Source organism: Trachurus japonicus, chromosome 8 (assembly GCF_045865225.1).
Source record: "Trachurus japonicus isolate A0001 chromosome 8, Traja_1.0".
NCBI classification, from domain to species: Eukaryota; Metazoa; Chordata; class Actinopteri; order Carangiformes; family Carangidae; genus Trachurus; species Trachurus japonicus.
This window is the reverse complement of record NC_140914.1, coordinates 20,114,592-20,123,746: the sequence shown is the minus strand read 5'-3', so window position 1 is coordinate 20,123,746 and position 9,155 is coordinate 20,114,592. Positions and strand designations below refer to the sequence as shown.

General features: G+C 38.2%; 1 pseudogene; it reads left to right on the top strand.

Moving 5' to 3' along the window:
* The first annotated feature begins 780 nt into the window (after window positions 1-780).
* LOC146983118 (uncharacterized) lies at window positions 781-8,767 on the top strand (annotated as a pseudogene).
* Window positions 8,768-9,155: the final 388 nt, after the last annotated feature.

Genomic DNA, 9,155 nt, shown 5'->3' with positions numbered 1-9,155 from the left:
CTAGAGGTGGACAGAGGACAGCTGGCTTGGATCACAAGGATTGAGGCTTGCAGACGACGGCGCATGCATCTGGATCCAGTGATAAAGGCCAGTGTGATTTTATCCACAGACTCTTTCTGACATTGTTGATGCATATTTAGCTTGATTGATAATAGTACACTCATTTACATTTAGTACACACATCTACAGTACATGCATCATACATATGTTGTAGTTAATTAGAAGGAAGACTTGGCAAAGGACTGATCAATCAATAAAGGTTAATTAATGTTGAGTTGGGGAATTTTATTCTTGCAATTTGATAGATATGATAGATTGTGTGAGGTTGTCATTTTTCTAATATTTCTAAGATTTTGAATTCCTTTGAAGTTATTTGTTTCATCTTTCTTTTGCTGACCTTGGCAATACAGAGGTTATAAATGAATTAATCAATATAAATAAACTAAATAATATTTAATTAGTTAAGTTAAAGTTAAGCACAAGAATAAATGGGAGCCATGGCAATGATAAAATAGATGTAAACAATCCAGAAGTACATACTCCTGTTGAACTAGAAGAATAATCCTAAATTATTAATCAAAATAATACAGTTGTTGGTGTCCACATGAAGTGATCGAAATAATAAAAAGGTGGAAAATATAAAGAGAAGAGACAAATAGAGCTTGATATTCTCCAGTTGCTTGAAAAGAGCTAGGGTCAAAAATGGATGAAGGTTATGGGAAAGTTGTAGAGAAAGTTGTAGAGGAAGTAGAAAAGAATGTAAAGAAAGTAGGAAAGTTGATGGCAGAGATTGATATACTCCTCTCACATTTGGTCCCAGTACAGAGACCCTCACCTTATGAGAAGGAGGAGGAGTTTAGGGAAATGTATCCTCAGCTCCCAGTAATTAGTCAGGAGGAGGTCGAAGATCAGAGTGATGAGGAAAAAGCTGTGGGAGGATATGATTCAGCAGTTAGAAGGTTATTGGCTAGTGCAGAAAGAAGAAGAGAAGGAAGTGAAAGGGAAAGCAAAGATGAAAATGAGAATAGGGATAGTAATGGAGATTTGGATAATGAGAGTCCTTCATTTTCAAGAAGGCATGCCAAGACAAAACATGTTTCTAGGGAAGATGAAGAGAGACGACAAACTTTAAGTAGGATTGATAAAAGTATAGATCAATGCCTTAAATATTTGGACCAATACACCACACCAAAAGGCCGGAGATTATTACAGGAACAATTACAGGACTTGCAAATGCAAAAGAAAAAGTTATTGAAAAAAACCTCCCAAAATCAGCAAGGAAGGAAGATAAGTTTGATAAGATCTGTCCAGTGGTTATCAGAGGACAGAATCCGGTGTATAAATCTTGGGATGATACAGTTATGCCAGATTTATTTGACCAATTACCCATTCTTCAAGATGGAGCACATCCTTGGATTTTAAAGTTGAAGGAGATTATGGTGGAAACAAAGCCTACCATGGGAGACTTTAAGAGACTTCTGGTAAATATTATTGGGGTTCCAGCCATGGAAGAGATTTTACAGAAAGCTGGATATAATCGATATGTGGGATCTACTGTGAACGATTCAGAGCTGTTTGGAGCAAATAGAGGTCGACTGTATAGAGCATTAAGAGATACATTTCCAACAAATGTACACCCTGATAACATTCTTATTGAACCATTAGGACAAGAAGAAAATCCGAGATCTTATGTGTCAAGAGCTCATCAGGTATGGAGAAATGTTACAGGACATGATCCGGATGACAGTCAGATGGAACAATCAATCTTGCGAGCTAAGATTCAGAAGGGGTTGCCTCTGTCAGTGAGGAGTAAGTTAGCAGAAGTGGTTGGTCTAGGGAGCATGATAAAGAGTGTTTATACAGATCACATAGCATACCAAGTAGAGCTGTATAGAAAGAAAGAGCATGAACAGGAGGGCCAAGATCAGGAGATCCTTAGACAGTTAAATCAGATTCAACTGAAGAAGGAGAAGAAGCAGGCAGTAGTTATGCAGAACCAATCTGAGATAAATCAGCCCATGCCACAGCCACAGCCACAGCCACAGCCACAGCCACAGCCACAGCCACAGCCACAGCTGCAACCACAGCCAAAACAGCCTTGTGCAGCGGTACCTTTTGTTTATAATGCACAGCCGACCTTTGGTCTGCAGCAGCAGGCATGGAGAGGAAGAGGTCAAGGAAATGTAGGGAGAGCAAGAGGAAACTTTAATCTAAATTTTCAACAAAGTCCTGAAGTGTGTTATAATTGTGGACTGGTTGGTCATTTTGCTCGTGAGTGTAATAAACTAGGAGGAGGAAATTCCAGAGGGAATTTCAGAGGAATCACAAGAGGAGGCTTCAGAGGTCAACTAATGACATTCCGAGGACTGTTGAACCCTCTCAGGGGTCCGCAGCTAGGATTTTAGGGATGCTCAGAAAATTCGAAAGGGAGGTGTCAGTTGGTACCTCTTACAAAATCAATTGAGCTCTGCTACAAAAATCAAAAAACTACAATACCTATACTGGTATCAGGAGCCTATACATATCTGTACTTTTGAGAAGAGATGTTTTGTGTTCTGTGATGACACTAGCATTAAAACCAGTTAATTTGTTCTCCTTTTATGTCTCAACTGTCCATTGCATTGGCTGGCATATTATTAAAACAAGATTTAGAACAACATTTAGGAAGTGCAGGAGAAAATATCAACATCAGGATAAGGACATATTTTGACTTATACTTGTCTGAATGAGATTAGTGTTGCAGTGTTGAACAGCCACTCCTCAACACTCATGTGTTGTATTGTTTTGATTTTTGTTGATAGTAATGAAACCTCATAGGATTCATAAGTTGTAGTTTAGCATTTATTGACCAAACTGACATGCATCAGATGCTAAAGTAAAGAAAGTAAAATTGCACTGCTTTGGCAGTAACATGTAGTATGAGCAGAAATGTGAAGTCTAAACAGTTGTTTTTTGTCATTCTCCATCTTTTCCTTTATATAGTTAAGAATTATTGTTATTGCCATAGTGTAATAAAATGAAACGTAGGCCTGCATAAGAAATATTTCTTAATATGTTTAAACTCGTGTGTTGGTAAATGTTGATTAGTTGGTTTACTGTTGGGAAAAAAAAAAAAGAATATCTTATTCTACAAGTCTCACTCAATTATCCACAAAAGTGGCTTTCTCATAATAAAATGAAATAGGACAGAACATGGCATGGTAAGAGAATTGTGTGTCTCCAGTGTAAGTCTGGGATCCACTACTCACTCAGGTCAACAGCCCAATTTGAGCCAAAGTGTGAGGCTGCTGCCTCTTAAAGTTCCAGTGTAAAATGTATAATTAAATAATACAAGGACAAATTAGAAATTTAGCAAGCTGACTATACTTATTGCAGTAACATACAGTATATTCAAAGAGCTTAATTTACACAGTATGAAATTGTATGGTTACCTTAAAAAGTTGAGATAATTACAAAAAGGAAGCTGTTCTTGAAATAAAGAAATAGTTGTGGATAGGTAGAGGTGACACTTAAGATTCTATTGGTCTTTGGAGAATCATGAAGGATTGATAATAGTGCTCTCAGACCTTTTAGGTCTGACGATTCAAGAAGCACATGGGTTGGCCCATGTTGCAAGGGGGGAGGTTATAGTATGAATTTTATTTGCTTAAATAGACTGATTGGGTTATAACCAGGTGGATGCTCAGACACTTGCCAAGTTAACCAAGTTTTCGTCAAAATTTTGCAAGGTTTTTGCCACATTTTTGTGAAGAGATGTCATGAGCAGGAGGGGACTTCTGCTTGGATAATGGATGAGAAGTCTGTGGATACAATTGCAAAACTGATTTAGTAAAATATAGGGATTTATGTGTTTATGTGCATTTGATGTTTGAAATGTATTTGCTGTTGCAAAGATACTGGTTTGTTTTCTCTCTCCCTCCTAGAACATATAGGAGAGAGATCACTGTGAAAGTGCCAGGCTGTTCGGGGACCCAGATGTTCTGAGAAGATTCAGTCATCTAAACATGAAGAATGTGAATGAAGTGAAGGGCCCTGAACATGGACACTTAAGTATTTTGACCACATTGAAGATTGACACTGTGGAAGAACTGCAGTATAATTTAATTTGGTGTTTTTATGGAATGCTTTTTAAAATTGAAGTGTGATGTCTTTCATGATGATATGTACTCACTACTGTATGTTTTTGCTAGTATGTGGATATTGGAGCCTCAGATGTTTTCTTTCTTTTTGACGTTTAGGGAGAGTAATGTTAGGCAGGGACAGGTCCAATGGAGGATTCGATGGGTTGACCAGCCTGAAATTGGACACTGTTTTGATTTTATTTGTCTGAGGTTTTCATATGTATCTACTGAATTGTTTCATTCAAGTTTTAAGAATTTCTTCTTTTCTAATTGGTTTGGAGTGCTAAACAGTGGTTGCCTAAGGCAGAGGGACCGTGAGAGAATTTCCTGTCTTGATTGTTTGATGGAAACTTTAAGGAAGATTGGCTGCCTGGCAGGTTTTCGCTCTCACACTCCACAAATTGTTTTATTGCTAATGATTGTTTCATTATAGACATTATATAAGAGTGTCTGTTTGTTTCATTATGATAATCATTTGATTGTATGTTGTATTTTATGTGTCGAGACTCTACGAGCCTCGAAGGGGGGAAATATGTAGTGTATTATACACCTTAACGTTCTTGCTTAAATATCTTGTATTGTTTTATGTTCTTCTTATTGTGTGTGCTTTCTCTGAACTGAAGGAATGTGTGAATTGATGCTCTGCTTCATGGGTTCCAGATGTTGCCTAGAAGCAACTTGGTCTGTTGGAAAGTTGATGATTGTTTTGTTTAGCCTAAAGGCTGAAACCTTAGGTCAGGGGTGTTTTCTTCCGTTGACCTATGGTGGCCCAGAGGTTATCAATTTGGTCAAGAGGTTAAATCCCAGAAAGTAAATAGTCCAGATCAAGGTAGTCTTTGTTGATTGGTTGCATTCCTTAGTTTGGAGAAGGTGGAGTGTTTGGAGTTAGAAACATATATAAGGTCAGAGCTTTGGGCCAGGAGAGAGAGATCTCATATTGGACCAGAGATACTCCAGGATTCGGCATTTTTGTACACTGTTCTTCTTCTTGTTAATAAACTTCTTTTTTGAATACAAGCGAAGACGTGTCAGCGGTAATCCCTTCTTTTCATCAACACATCAATATACCACAATTTCTTTAAAAATATTTAAATATGACGTGAAGTTAAAACACTTCTAATACTCATACTGATCTCAAACAATGTAATGAAATGTGGTGTAGACAGTACATGTTTATGCATGCAAGCACACATGCACGCACACACACAGAGTTTGTTGTGATAATTAGCCAGATGCTCATAACTGATCCACTTTATTTAATCTTCTAACTCTCTTGTTGCACGTGTTGTCTTTTTTCTGGAAGTTGACCTGTGAGACAAAGCCATGTTATCTGCCAATAAAAGTAACATTGATCTGTTGACAAAATGTTTTCATGTGAAATATTTCAAATGGAAGTTGTTACTGTGACCTGGAGTTCGACACATGACATGAGCCTCTGAGGCACTGACTGATTTTGAAGTTCTGTGCTGGGTCTACAATTGTTTTCATAATGTGTGAGATACACATTAGGAAAAAAAACTATAGTGTTTGTAAAACTGTCATTTAATTATTTAGAGTTGTTGGCTAGAAACACAAAACACTCAACACCATTTCTCCTCCCTGTGAGGAGGAGTCAATGCAAAACTCAGATGTCTTCCACCTCTACTTATGTGACTGCAGAGAGGATGACAGAGAACAGTAGACACACAGTTTAACATGATGGACTATAGGACAGGACTGCTGCTGTTAACTCTCTGCTGGACAGGTCAAGAGATTCATACATTTCAACATGATTATTTTTGGTCATTGTTTATCAGCCTCCTTCAAATAATTCTTCTTTCATTCTTGACAGGTGTTGATGGTCAGACTCTGACTGAATCTGAACCAGTGGTTAAAAGACCTGGAGAATCTCACACACTGACCTGTACAGGATCTGGTGTTGACTTTAGTAGCCACTGGATGGCCTGGATCAGACAGGCTCCTGGAAAAGGACTGGAGTGGATCGCAATTATTGAATATGACAGTGACAACATCTACTACTCTCAGTCAGTCCAAGGCCGGTTCACCATCTCCAGAGACAACAGCAAAGAGCAGCTGTATCTGCAGATGAACAGTCTGAAGACTGAAGACTCTGCTGTTTATTATTGTGCTCGAGACTCACAGTGACTGTGGTTGGTTGAGCAGCTGTACAAAAACCTCCAGTCCTACCAGGATGATGAACAGCTATTTATTTCGCTTCAGATATTTAATTTTATGAACAGGCCATTGCCTTAATACGAATGTATTCTTAGCAATTCTTGCCTGGTTAAATAAAGCTTTACTACTACACTCAAATACATTTCACAACACAACAATACCATAACCACTTAAATGTCTGTTTTTATGGTCAATGAACAAAGTTATTATGAAAAACCTGGATCCACCTCCAGAATGAGAATAAATAAATAAAAAGGAGGATATGGTTTACCATCTGCAGCTGCTGTATCTGCAGGTCAGTGTCCTGTCTTCCTGTGTGCAGGCTGTGATTACCTAATGTGTCTCACTTGTGTTGGTTTCCCCACCTCTACCTTCTTTCTATATTTAAACTCTTGTCTTTGTCAAATCATGTGTGTTTCATGTTACATGCCGTGTTCCTGCATCATTTATACCCCATGTCTATATTTTGCTCCTCCTGTACTCATGTCCTGTGTCCTTTGGAAGTTTAAACTCCTTTACTTTCACTGCACCAGTTACTGTATTTGTCTATCTGCATCTGGGTCCAGTTCTTTAAAACCAACAGACCTGCTCTTTGCTCAAGACCTCTATGAGTTAAAGTTTGAACTTAAGAGGCTGGTTGCTCAGTGCAGGGAAGAGTTTGGCCAAGGTCACAAGGGAGCTGCCCATCGGTCTATGACAGGATAATGGAGTCACCGGCTGAGCTTTGAGATCAATATCATGTGTACCCACTCCCTCCCTGATCGTGCGTGTGAATTCACATGGCTGTGTGAATAAGTGTGCAGGTTTTACAGCCAAAAAACTTTTTTTTTTTAGGTCAGAAGCTAATATTTTTGACCAAGTCTAAATGTTGATTAGTACTCATAGCACTGAAGTCTGAATTAGGTCACTTGTATACGATGAAAGAGCTTGTTCTTAGGTACATTTTTCAGTCATTTTATTGATGTTCATTTCAAACCACCATGCTGGTACAGCTGGTCAAACAATTGCTGACAGGAGTGGGGATGGTTGTAACACCTTTAACCTTTGTTGTTTTATAAGTGTCAACCAACTTTCCTGGAATTATGCATGGATTATGAGCTTCTCCTGACCTCCTGCTGAAGGTTTCCAGTCATACATGTACCATTCATGAGTATCAGAATATGTTCAGAATAAGCTTTTCTGATGTTAGGATATACACCACTGTCACTGTTCTTCATTTAGCCATCAGTGATCTTCTCTTTTTGATCTTCTTTTTGCACAGGACGATGCTTTAGTGTTGGAACACATACACATTAAACTTACAAAGGAAGTTTTGGTGTGGTTTAGTTTTTAATCTCACTGTTACAATTTACCCCAGGTTGTGCTACAACCTACACCGATAGAGGGGTAGGTTGTAAGAGTGGCACTACTTGCATTTGACATAAAATAATGTGTTATACTTTGCAAAGTTTAAGGCATTGCTATTTGTAAAGGACAAATAGGGGACTTTGTGTCACAGAGCCCTACTGGACCATGAACCATCTGCAAGTTATAGGAGCTGAGACAAAATGTGTTAAAACCATCCCCGGTTCCTGTATTAAATGGTATTAAATTGCTCATACTGGGCCATACTTCTCAACAGATGTTTTGTTTGAATTATTTTTGTTCTTTCAATATTCTGTTTTCTAAATCTATCTAATTATTATTATTTATTTTATTTTTTTTCATTTTGTAGTGTTACCCATTATTTTATTTTAAAATAAGTAGAATTAATGTTTTGTCTGTTTGTTTTTTCCACTCTTGTAAAGATCCTCATCTTATGGAAATGTATCACTTTCACACATTCCTCTTCTGAACCTGCAGAGGGAGGTCTATGCAAAGTCTCTGTTCCTTATAAACACAGCAGCTTATCATCATGTGGCACAAGACTGGGACAGTTTTATGTATTTCTGATCAGACAGTGCTTAAGTATACAGTGTTTAAATCAGGATGGAAAATACATTTGGCTTTTGTCTATTATTTCTAGTTTCAATTCATGGTAAGAAAATCAGTTCTGCTTTACTTCCATCGCAAATGTGCAACATGAGATTTATGTCAGATAATGTTCAACATTTCTTTTTCTTACAGGAGTTTGGAGTGAGATCAAACATGACCAGTCTCAGTCTGAGGTGAAAAGACCTGGAGACACAGTGAAGATGTCCTGTGTCATATCTGGTTATAGCATGACAAGCTACTTCATACACTGGATACGCCAGAGGCCAGGGAGAGCTCTGGAGTGGATTGGGAGGATGAACACAGGTTCAAACTCTGCTAGCTATGGCAGCTCCTTTCAAAGTCGTTTCTCCATGACTGAAAATGTTCCCAGCAGCACTCAGTACCTCCAGATCAACAGTCTGACAGCAGAAGACTCTGCTGTTTACTTCTGTGCTCGAGAAGACACAGTGACTGAAGACAGGGCAGCAGCTGCACAAAAACCTCCAGACAACAAGTAGCAATGTGACTTCACTCTGAAAGAAAAGCTCAAGAAATGCAAAACACCTTTGTGAATGTGAAACGAGTCACAGTACATCACTTTATGTATCACAGCATTTGCATAACAAACATACAGTATATGCAGGGCCTCCTTATACTTTCATCCATTCTGAGAGTGTCTCTGATGACACACCAATATCCTAAACAACATACATGTAACTTTTTTCAACATAATTATTGAAACTTTTCACATGCCAGTACTCACAACACCCTATTACCACATTTGTTCCTCATTTTGTACCATGAAGGCTATACCAAATGTTCAACTACAATTATTGTGCAGTGTGGCATTAATTCACACAATGAGCAATGAATCTTTTGGTTTGTTTGAACCATGAACAAAATGCT